General features: G+C 39.6%; 1 long non-coding RNA gene across 2 annotated transcripts; it reads right to left on the reverse strand.

Annotated features, from left to right (window-relative positions):
- Positions 1-399: 399 nt before the first annotated feature.
- LOC308642326 lies at positions 400-3,245 on the reverse strand. Of its 2 annotated transcripts, none has more exons than XR_014020534.1 (3): positions 3,017-3,245; positions 2,398-2,693; positions 400-517 (listed from the first exon to the last, which is right to left on the reverse strand). It is a non-coding gene; the product is annotated as an uncharacterized lncRNA (long non-coding RNA). The 2 variants fall into 2 exon arrangements; XR_014020535.1 differs by having other exon boundaries at positions 2,398-2,696.
- Positions 3,246-12,860: the final 9,615 nt, after the last annotated feature.

The raw sequence follows: 12,860 nt of genomic DNA on the forward strand, positions 1-12,860 counted from the left end.
TATATCCAAAAAGGTCAAAGAAGACAAAGGAGAAATAAAGCAAACCTGAAGGATGCCAGAATATAAATATATTCTGAACCTAGCATTTCAAAATTGCTATGATTTCAGCCATATTTTTTTTACAGCTGGAAATTTGAAATTATTTGAGACTCACAGCTTGTTTTCATCTTTGAAAAGGTAGTCAATACAAACAAAAATATTCATCTGATGGCAATAAATTTGACAAGAAATTCTATCAATCCCTTCCCCAGTAAAATCCCAATTTTTATAGAAAATATCCTCATTTTCTGGCTACCCTATTTCCTATACTGATAATTAATATCTTCAATTCTGACAGCTTTCAAGTTCACATTTTACATGATACTTAACCCTGTCATATATATCTCCGCCTCATTTTTTTCAGATTAAGGTATAATCTATGAGATGTCACACAAGTTTCTCTAAATAAAGACAGTATCAGTTTTTGACTCCCAAGATTAAAATCTCTTCAGGGTTCCTCTTACACCATGTATCAAAACTGAAAGAGAACAAAATTAATATGAAGAGTTATTAAGTAACAAAAGCGATCCACTACTAAAAGAATAGAGACTCACTAAAGAATGCAGTGATAGCAGATTCAAGAAGCAGTCACTGCCTCTAGAACTGCAGGGGAGTAATCAGAAGGCTAATATCATGGAAGAACTCCCCCAATCTTCACCCACCATTCTACAAGGCTGAGAGTCAGACCTTATTGGAAAAAATATGCCATGGCTCACTGGATGGCTTTGAGATTTGTTCAGGTGTTGCTAACTGGCCTGGCAGTAATTCACCAGCTGCAATGCTGGTAAAACTTGGTAGGAGGCCACCTACTGACATGTCAGTGAGACTGACAGGGAAGCCACAGACTGAAGAACTACCCAAATTTACTGGAGAGTGGGTAACAATGATCTCTTGGACACACTGGCCTAAAAGTCACTGAGTGACCAAGAGCCCCTCCTTTTTGTCTGTGCCAATCTAGCGCCTTCTGCTGACAAAGCCTAATATTGTGCTAAATGACAGCAAATATTACAGATTTTAGCTCCAATATAACAATTCAGGACAAACAAGAGTAGACTTGGAGCTGAGGAACACTAAATTAACTGGCATGCACTTCCATGGCTTCACTGGGTTCTGAAGGATGAGCATGTTCTCAAATTCCTGCTCCATTACTTTTATATTTTTCCTAACTGTCCCTAAAAGATGGAATAGAACCAAACTTTGGAGGCACTATATACTCATAGCTGGTATGATGCATGGTAAGTTCATGGGAGAGTTCAACACAGTGACTGAGACAAAGTCTGCAGCAAATAAACACTCGAGTCTGAATGGATGCTTGCTTCAACACCAACTAGATCTGTAGCCTTCCAAAAGTACATCCCTGTGTACCTCAGTTTCCTTACATGTAAAAAGGGATGAAAAGAATGTCTACGTTATTAAGGTATTAGGAGAAATACATAGTATAAAGCCCACAGAAGAATATCTGATATATTTTTAGAACTTAATAAGTATTTGTCTACCCATACATGGTAACCGGTAATTGGTGTTAAACCAATACATATTTTGATCTCACTTTCAGTTTCCACTTAGGATAGTGCCTCATCCTGCTAAAACCTAACTTCCTCTGGTGAGATTGGGCTTTGCTACAAAATCTTGCCTGTTTCTGAACACTGCCTGAAGCTCTGGTTTTACTTCCAGGCACTGACCCTGGATCACTGAGTAATCCTCACCAGCCACAGCAGACTCTTTGGAGAGCTGGTTTCTTATGTGAAAAAAAAAAAAAAAAAGACACAAAGCTAAACAAACCTTCTTTAAGTTCTTCTTCATTTCTGACCTAGTTTGATCTTTTTTTCTCCCCCCAAACAGTGAGGGAGGGAAAGAGGAAGGAAATTACCATTTTGAACGCCTACCCACCTGTGCCAGGCAAGAGTTCTGCCTGCTTTTTCTAACTTCATCTTCACCACAGCCCTCTCAAATTAGTAATATTAATCCCATTTAACAAAGCAGGAAACTGAGTCTCAGCTGAGTTTCCTTGATACTATGCTCCTGGCTCCTCCTAAGTAGCAGAGGCTGGCTTCAATCCCCCTCTGTTTGGGTCCTCCAAGCATTTTTAACTGTACTGCTTGCCTCCCACATTCCCTTCATCTCAGACATCAAGAATCCTAACTGCTCAATGCTTTTTGTTCACTGATTTAAAAAGATGAGTGGGTGTTAGACTTTTTTTTTTGTCTGAAACATATCATTTGAAAGTTAAGCAAATGAAATTCGTTTATCAGTTACAGAACATTTTTAAAAATCACTCTTAATGTCCTACAACACTCGTTGTAGGACATTAAGAGTGAAAATTAGCAGCCCTCCTGCTTTCTTGAGCCCTGTTCTCACCTTTCCTCCTGGTTGAAAACTTGGTGAAAGGAAATGAGACAGTTGGGGGTTAGAGAGTTCAATTCCATTCCAGATCAAAACCTTCTTTCTTTTCACTGTAGCAGGAGGTTGTCTAGATCATCTTAAGGTTTCTTCCTTAGGTACAAGTCTGACTGGCGTCTCTTTTGGGCAGGGCGTGCCCTGCCTTCCCTGGGCCTCTGGTCTGGGATTAAGCTGTCCATTTCTCTGTCGAGGTTGCTCTCTGCAACAGTCTCCTCTCCAACTTCACCCCTGTAGCCCTCTTCTTCCCGCTCCTCCTACTGAAAAAAGTGAAACCCCTTACTCAGATCCCTAGAATCGCCTGTCACGAGACAACCCCCGCCCTCTGCTAAATTTCAGTCCGGCTCCGAGTCCAAGATTCTGCTTCACCTTCTCCCCGCAATCACAGTAACCAGACTTCAGTTCTCTGAGAACTTTCCCTTCTCAGAGGGGGACTTCTGAGAACTTTGCAAAGAGTAAGCAACTGTAAAAGTGAAGCGATGCAGCCTCTCTCAACAGTGACTTCCTCCCCACTGCAGACCTCCAGGCTCCCAGGCCTTCTGCAGTTCCTCGCCAGGTCTCTGCACCCCAGTTTTCTCACGGTAGGATCCGGCTCCAAGAGACATCAGACACTCGGTTCGCCAGCTGTTGAGGTCCCTCTATTTCTGTTCCATCCGAGCTTGGGTCAGAGGAAGTCTGGACGTCCTCTTCGCGCTGCAGCCTAGCGCACCGCTGGGACACTACAGGGGCTGAAGAAAGGTCCGCACTGGGCTAGCGGCCCTTGCTGCTGGCCTCCCCACGCCGGGCCTCGTCTCCCCTCCTTCCCCACTCCCGCCTCCCCCCGTAGGCTGCCAGGCGGACCCAGCCTGCCTCTCTCTCTGTCTTCACTACCCGGTCAAGCTGAGGGGGGAGGGATACAGCGGCGAAGCCCTCCCTGGCTCTCCACCCGGTGCGCGCGCGCCCCTCCTCCCTCTCCTGCTTATTCCCCCCTCCTTTACCTCCTCCCCTCTGCCAGTACAGTACAACTAGTACACACACACACACACACACACACACACACACACACACTCCCTGACGCTGTCACTGCAGCTGCCATGGATATCAGCTAACAACACACACCCAGGCGCGCGCGCGCGCTCCCACTCGCACCACGCAGGAGTGGCCCCCGGCATCCCTACCCTCTCTCCCCACCCCCACCCCACCCGCTCGCTACTGCTCCTCTGGCTCCGCCGCCGCCGCCGCCGCCGCCGCCACCACAGCTTCCTCTGCTGCGGGGCCACAGCCTTGAGTGTCATTCAAGGGACAGCACAACCTCACCCAAGCTCTCCTACCTCTGCCCAGCCGTCCCTCTCATCCTCCCCCTTCCTCGTCCACACTTCATCCAAAGAAGAGGGAAAGCACCGAACAGAGGGGGGAGGAAGGCAAAGTCTGCTCTTCTCACCCCTTTGCCCCCTTGCTCCTCCATCCTCGTTCTTTCAATACCAACACCCTCCCCAAAGGAACCCCAGGAACTGAGGAGACTCACCCCACTGCCATGTCCAAAAGCTTGAAAAAGAAAAGCCACTGGACTAGCAAAGTCCATGAGAGTGTCATTGGCAGGAACCCGGAGGGGCAGTTGGGCTTTGAATTGAAGGGGGGCGCCGAGAATGGACAGTTCCCCTACCTGGGAGAGGTGAAGCCCGGCAAGGTGGCCTATGAAAGCGGCAGCAAGTTGGTGTCGGAGGAGCTGCTGTTGGAGGTGAATGAGACCCCCGTGGCGGGGCTCACCATCAGGGACGTGCTGGCTGTGATCAAACACTGCAAGGACCCCCTCCGGCTCAAGTGTGTCAAGCAAGGTGAGCGCAGCGGCTGGCTGGGTCCTTTGCCAGGCGGAGGGACGGCTTGCGGCGCGGGGCAATGCCAGGGTGGGCGGGCGTGTAGAAGGGGGTGTGTTGCGCGATGGTGGGGTGGGGTCGAGAAAGGACCTGAGGTGCAAGTGAACTGTGCTGGGTATCCGACTTGGGGGGCCGAGGGGAGGGGTGGAGCAGGTTGCGGTGTGCGTGCAACTTTGTTTGCGTAGTTAGACCCTCCCCTTTGGAAGGTATTCGGCCTTGTCTGACCTCCTCAGAGCTCCCGGGGCAAATTGAATGTGCGTCAGTGGCATCGCCCGCAGTGGACGAAGAGCTTTGGGGGAAGGAAGAAAGGAAGGAAAGAAAGAAGGAGGGATGGAGAAGGAAGGGAAAGAAAGGAGGAAGGAGCAACTCCAGGGTGCAGCGGCATAACCAGCGGGGCTGGGAGGAGCAGAGGGTGGGAGACCAGTGGAGAATTGCGTCCAGTTTTTTGAGAACTGGACTGGAGATGCCTGGGTCCCCAGTTGTTCCCTAGATATCCCTGAACCACTAACTGGCGAGGAGGAGAAGGAATAAATTGCTTTGGGAGCTTTGATGGGTCTTCTGTAACTTTTTCCCTGCTTCACTCCCCTGTCCCCCTCCCCCGCCCACGGTGGTGTCATGTGGGCATCGCGCGTCACGTGCGGACTAACCCGGGCGCTCACCCCTAGCCAGCAGTCGGGAGGAGGCTCCGGAAGGAGGCGCGGCGCTAGCTGCGCGTTCTACTTTTGGGGGGTCGAGAGCGGAGGATGGTTCCCAGAGTATACTTTACTCAGGGGGTGTCCTCATGGAATGGAAGTCCTCCTGTGGTTGGGCTCTCCTCTGGCTGAGGAATTGGAGGGGCGTGTTTCTGGGGAGGAGTTGGATGGGAATACCAGCTGGTTACAGCTCAGACTCCCTCAGCTCCAACCTGACTTTGATGAGCCACAGTGCAAGGCTGTGACGTGGACTCAGGGAGATGAATGTTTCAGGACTCTCCCGCTAACTCCGTCTTTGCTTAACAGAAAATTGTCCCAAAGGAGAAGAGCATGAGATAAAATATGACTTTATTAAATAGAGGGCAGCTTTAACTAGTGCAAACCAGTGTATCTGTTTTTCACACGTGATTACATACATATCATTTTATGGCTTCATGCACATTTCATGTGCCACATGTATGTATGTATGCTGCACATGAATGTCAATCTAAGGTTTGTTGTCAATGTTAAATCGTCCTGCCTCAAAGATGGGGTTGAGCATATATATCAATGTCTCTACTTTGAATAACCACTTAATCCTATTGCATGATCAACTATCAAGAAGCGGTCTTAGGGACAGCACTTTAAATTTTCTGATTGCTATAAAATTTTGTCCAAAACAGTTATCTAAAAGTTAGCACGAGAAAAAAGAAGTTTTAAATGTAAATTGTCATACAAAAATGTTTTCATTGGAATTTTAGTATTAATAGTTGATGACTTTATACAGTCTGATGCAACTTATAAGACACAAAAGTACATTAATATGACACTGAAGAATATGATTTAGGTAATACAGTATGTTGGTGTTTTTCAATATGACACACCCAAGACAAACACTGAGACTTGTGTTAGCATATTTTATGTCATGCTACTACCTAATAGCAATAGATATAAATGTTAAGTTCTGACTTAGGGTACAAAAATGTACTGCATAACTAATAGTCATGTTTTTCTTGACCATGGGCTTGGTATTAGTAATGAAAAGTGGTTGCAAAATTTAACACATTCATAAGTTGAACTAATAGTGTCCTATCAAGGGATTAATTGCACAATTGTGGTTTGCAATGGTGAATGCCTCTTAAATGTTGTAGTATTGTATTCTGAGTACTATATATTTATATCGTCTTTGGCAAACTCTAATACTAGCAACCAATAATGTGTCCAAAAGAGAAAGAAAGGGAAATTATTGAGTGTTGAGTACTGAGTATTTCATTTCCATAAAAATTCAATGGAAACACTTTGAAAAAGTGAGGGCATAAAAGTTGTCATTAAATATTGAAAAGCTATCAGATACAAAAAGGAATTGTGACTATCCCGTGACAGTCCACAAGACAAGACTAAGATGAATATATGGAAAAATTTTAAAAGGCTGAAGCATCTTTATCTTTATTTAAACAACAAGCTTTCTAACACAGCTTTCCAAAAGTCTCTGAGCAATATTGCAAATTGAGCTTCCTGTGATTGTGGGTGTTCATGAAGAAGCTAAAATGATTATTTTCCCTGGATTCCTTTGTAAGACAGAGACTTGAACTAGGTGTTATTTGTATCCTGCTGTTAGAAGACAGCCTCTGATCACTAAATTTTGGTATTATATTTTATTTGGAGGATTGTTGCTTTTAGAATTCAGGGAATATCTGCACAGGAAGTTATATATCTAAGTTAATATCACTTTGCATCATATATTATCCCTCAGTTCTAGGCATCACAGCTTCATTGATGATAGAATTTTGTACCCTTGTTCAAAGAACCCCCATGGGTACCTGATTCACCTCCTGAATCACTGCTGACTGAAAGAAAAGGAATTGCTTTTGTTACCATTTGTGGAACATATAATCTCTTATATACTCTTTTAAGTAGAGTAACTCATATATAAAATTCTCTTGTTGAAGTCATTCTTTTATTTGTCAAATAATGTTTATTTAATTTATCACTGTAAACAAAGTAAAAATTTCAAAACCATAAATGTAGTGTTATTTCTTGGGTTTTAGTACAGATTTCATTTTTTTGAAAATCATGTAGAAACTCTTGGCTCAGTAGTTATATTTCTGTAGAGCCAAAAAACTAGCATAGCTGAAAGCTTAAGCATGGTTTGTTAGCAGTTGTATTTTTAAATATTAATGAGATGATTTTTGAATATTCATTCAGATATTGAGCATCGTACAAAAACTACATGAATAATTATTGTTAAACTAAGGCAGATTTTTAAAGAAAATGAAAGTATGAATAACAAGTATATTGATAAAATATATACCAGATAAAAATCACATTATTTTATCAAATTTTATGTATTAATTTGACTAATTTTACATTATAGTCATAATAATTTTAGATTATTTTAATTTTAAAAGAAGATGAGCTACTAGGACTTTATGTCCTACTAAACAAGATAGATATCATTATTTTTTTTTTTACTATTTAAATGCTTTCAAACCCATTTTTTAAAAAGTTTTAATTAAATTAAGGGATTTCCCTTTATAGTTTAAGCCATCTCCTTTTAAGCCACACATTATTGAGCCATATATGAAAAAATACCATTTATTGTCACACGAAATTATTTTTTTATGAATTATAGCCTTTTCATTTATGACAATAAACTTTCCTCCTCAAAGTATTTACTTCAGAATTAGCATTTCTGTTTTATGATCTCATTCATGTATCAGACCAAGTCAAAGAAAGTTCCTTGGGTGGAATGCTAAGGGTTATTCTTTTGCCTTTTCTTTTGTTTATCACTGAAGTTCATAGCTGACCATCGCATAAACCCTGTGCTCTACATTCCTAGCACTCTATGGCTGCTAATGCACCCAGGCCCACAGAGTCTGGATTTATTTCCCATTAGATATCTCACAATGGAAAATAAAGGGCAAAAACGTTTTCTGATTCATCCTATGTGGAAGATAGGCCAAATAAGGCCTTTGAAATTCAGTGCTAGAGAGAAGATCTCCATTGCTTTCCCTGCTATTGCTGCTTTCAAAGACATCTTCAAAGGGAAGTAGATCCACATTTATTAAGAGTCATGCTTTCTTCTTGACTGACTTTAGGCTAATATCGTAAAGTTTAACCTCTATGCTGCCTTTAATTTGGAAAGTTAAAAATGAGCTATGTCAAATTTTCTGCCAATAAAGATTGACTTTCCTCCATAGAATGTAAGCTATATTGCTTTTATAATACAAATAATAGAAATGTTTAAACATATTGATCAGTTAATTATTTTAGAAATAAAATATCTTTAATGTTTTGGAAACAAGGTCAATGAGATGATTCTGTTTGAACATAATTTATGAGGGACTGCCACTCTAGTTTCCTGTATAATTTAAATGGAATGACCTTGAATGTGAAATATAACCATTTGTTGTGTTATGCTTTTGTTTTGAATGAGAGTCTCTTTGTGACATCCCTGCTGAAGAATTTAAGTGCTACCATCTCTTTTCTTAACATTTACAAAGTGTCATCTTTTGGCACATTTGTTATGCTCACTTTCCCTTTTAGTTGCTTGAAACTCACACATTTACTTCCATAATGAGAAAAAAGTTTGCACATCTGACATCTCTGCTTGCAGTTTAAACAATGGCTTTCAAATGCATAGCAGGCCCTGGCAGAATCATTTCCCCCAGGAGGTGGTAGAGAGTAGTGGTAAAATGTGTACTCTCCTGTGTGGACTATCTTGCTTTGAATCCCGAATAAGCTAGTTTATACAACCTTTATGAGCAAGTGCCCTAACCTGGTATAGTACCTTAAGAAGATTAGACAAATTATGTATTTAAATCATGTAGTGCCTGGAAGACAATGTGTTTTATGAATTATAGCAAATGTTATTTCTAAACATATTGGTCATTTTGAGCTAGTAACATTATAAAATATTTTAAACTTTTCAAGACATTATTGAAGAAATAAAATGATTAATTAATAGCATGACTAATTTGCAAGTTGTATACTTGAGGCTTTTCCGTAAGAGAAAATAAACTCTTTTCTTTGAAAAGTATTTCTTTGGAGAGTACTGTCTTTTCACCTTTTAAAAATAACTCCTAATGATGCTGCCTTTATGTGTAAAGGTATGCTATTTGGTATTTATTTTAGACTTTAGACAGTTTATTTTCACCCAGCAAGTTATTCCCTTGCTGAATTCCCCAAATTCAGCAAGAAGTATACTTTGCATATGTGGGAATGATGATAGCTCAATATAAATAATTGTCTATATTAACACTCTTTGTGATATGCCATGAAGAACCAACAATATCTCCACTGCTAACACCCTAATGATTTTAGTATTTTAATTGAACTTATCCTATCTCAGAATTAAAAGAAACACTCATCTTGAAGATACAATGTCAAATACTCTTTAAAATTTTTGTTAGCTACAGTCTGATTAAATATCATGTCAGGAAGCAAGAAATAAGGTCTTACAACTTTCTTAGTATTGTAACTTCTTAAAGTTTTTTTTTTTAATCCCACTCCAATCTCAGTTCTGTCTCTGTCTCTAGTAAGTACTTTCTGATTTTTTTCTTTAATAAAAGTAAAGTATGTTATAAAGATAATTTTATAATAAATTCATAAGTAATGAATTCACATATATAATAAAAGACTTTCATAGAAATATGCATCTGCTGAATACCGTATTATTCCACATCATTGTAGATGATAAAAAAGTGCTTTTACTGTTGCCTTTCAGTGATATTTTTATCAGCTCTTTCCAAAAGACTCCATTTGGATTAATATTTTTTTCAACTTTAAAAATTTGTGTTGGATTTAGTATGTAGTGCTGGCCATTTTGAATAGTTGGAAAGAAACAGTAAAAATTTTCTTTTTTGAGAATTGTACAAAATCTCAAGTGCATCGAATGGCTCTATTTCCAAAGCCCCAGAAGGCTAATGAGTGGATACTATCAACAAATGACTAGATTTTTTTCAGCAGTCGAAATGACTATATGTCTTGCTCTACCTGTGAAAATATTTTCTGCATATATTTGTTTTGTGAAGTCATGTGAGATTTTGTCATTTTTAGTTATTTTGATTTTCTTAAAAAAAATCTATCAAAACCATAGCAGTTGGGGCTGGGGTTGTGACTCAGTGGCAGAGTGCCTGCCTAGCATGTGTGAGGCACTGAGTTCCATCCTCAGCACCACATTAAAAAAAAGTAATAATAAATAAAAATTATTGTGCCCAACTACAAATTTAAAAAATCCATCAACAAGTCCAAGATTAACCAAGCACAAATATGTGATATTGTGGGATAGAAGAAAAAAATAAACCCTTATAGGTTTAAGTGAAAGGTATTTTGTCTACATTGATTTTTCTAATAATAAAATTAGTGGGACATTTTTTATGAACTTTTTTAACTGCCTTGAATGAAATATGTGTATGAAATCAGAACATTTTTTATAAATAAACATGGATTTTATTAAGTGACTATGAAATGAAGTAGCAAGAAGCAGAATAATATAATTGAAATAAATGCATATTTTAAATATATTTTCCCCATTATATTGTATTTGAAGAGGTTTTTTAAAACATAAATTTACCAAATGCTATATTGAATTATTTATGTTGCCATAGATCATAGGTAGCATAATTTTTTTTAAACTTTATATTGTTACTTAATAGATTGAAGAGAATATTAAGGTAAAAGTATTAAAAGGAAAATTATATATATAGATAGATATAGATATAGATATAGATATAGATCTATATCTATCTATATATAAACATTTTTTTCTTTTTCATATAAGCAGTGTTGCTTATTCAAATATTTTTTTTTGTTGCTATGCATAGGAAGGTGCTTATGTAGCTGAATTCATGTATGAATAAAAGCATAAAAAGTGCTGTGGCAATCCGCCCTTTAATCTAGCCTCATAGTCTCAGTTTGTCAAGAGCTGATTAGCTGGATTTCAAGCACAAGTGAGTTGCAGAGATATAAAATGTCCAATGTTGCATCTGTGAAGCTTTCTTTTTTTTTTTTTTTTTTTATTTATTTTTTTATTTTTATTTTTTTTTTAATTATTTTATTGTTGGTTGTTCAAAACATTACATAGTTCTTATTATACCATATTTCACAGATTGATTCAAGTGGGTTATGAACTCCCATTTTTACCCCGTATACAGATTGCTGTGTCACATCAGTTACATTTCCATTGATTTACAAATTGCTTTTCTAGTGACTGATGTATTCTGCTGTCTATCCCATTCTCCACTGTCCCCTCACCCCTCCCCTCCCCTCCCCTCCCCTACTCTCTCTCCATCCCCTCTACTATAAATCGTTTCTTCCACTTATATAATTTTTCTCCTACTCCTCCTTTCCTCTTATATGTAATTGTGTATAACCCTGAGGCTCACCTTCCAGTTCCATGCAATTTCCCTTAACTCTCACTTTCCCTCCCGCCTATCATCCCTGTTTAATGTTATTCTTCTTCTCCAGCTCTTCGTCTCTACCCTGTCCTTGGTTACTCCCCTTATATCAAAGAAGACATTTGACATTTGTTTTTTAAGGATTGGCTAGCTTCACTTAGCATAATCTGCTCTAATGCCATCCATTTCCCTCCAAATTCTATGATTTTGTCATTTCTTATTGCAGAGTAATACTCCATTGTGTATAAATGCCACATTTTTTTAATCCATTCATCTATTGAAGGGCTTCTAGGTTGGTTCCACAATCTTGCTATCGTGAATTGTGCTGCTATGAACATCGATGTAGCAGTGTCCCTGTAGCATGCTCTTGTTAGGTCTTTAGGGAATAGACCGAGGAGGGGAATAGCTGGGTCAAATGGTGGTTCCATTCCCAACTTTCCAAGAAATCTCCATACTGCTTTCCAAATTGGCTGCACCATTTTGCAGTCCCACCAACAATGAACAAGTGTACCCATTTCCCCGCATCCTCGCCAGCACTTGTTGTTGTTGGATTTCTTAATGGCTGCCAATCTTACTGGAGTGAGATGGTATCTTAGGGTGGTTTTGATTTGCATTTCTCTGACTGCTAGCGATGTTGAGCATTTTTTCATGTACTTGTTGATTGATTGTATGTCCTCCTCTGAGAAGTGTCTGTTCAGGTCCTTGGCCCATTTGTTGATTGGGTTATTTGTTATCTTGTTATCTAATTTTTTGAGTTCTTTGTATACTCTGGATATTAGGGCTCTATCTGAAGTGTGTGGGGTAAAGATTTGTTCCCAGGATGTAGGCTCCCTGTTTATCTCTCTTATTGTTTCTTTTGTTGAGAGAAAACTTCTTAGTTTGAGTAAGTCCCATTTGTTGATTCTGGTTGTTAACTCTTGCGCTATGGGTGTCCTATTGAGGAATTTGGGGCCTGACCCCACAGTATGTAGATCATAGCCGACTTTTTCTTCTATCAGACGCCGTGTCTCTGATTTAACATCGAGCTCCTTGATCCATTTTGAGTTAACTTTTGTGCATGGCGAGAGAAAGGGATTCAGTTTCATTTTGATGCAAATGGATTTCCAGTTTTCCCAGCACCATTTGTTGAAGCTTTCTAATCTGCAAACCCTAGGTGGGTTTCTTTGTAGTTCTTTGTAAGGATATTAAAACACCTTCACTACATAGAGTTTCTTCAAAAAATAGACAGCATGTATTAAGGCTTAAATAGTTACTAATACCTCCCAAACATCTTGGCATATTTCCCAAAACACCCTGAATATGGATAACTGTAATCTTGCCTTTCTTGTAAGTCAGGTACTTAGGGGGTTGCCATCATTTTGGTATTAGCAATCAGAAATGAGGTCTAAATAAACAGAAGGAAGTTGATCTCCCCTTTGGAAGAGCAGTTGAAATACTGAAACACTTTTACTTAGTGTTGCTTCTGAAACATTTTTTCTATGCCTGGGCCTCCTTTTCCTATG

This window comes from Spermophilus citellus, assembly GCF_964194105.1.
Source record: "Spermophilus citellus genome assembly, chromosome: 2".
NCBI classification, from domain to species: domain Eukaryota; kingdom Metazoa; phylum Chordata; class Mammalia; order Rodentia; family Sciuridae; genus Spermophilus; species Spermophilus citellus.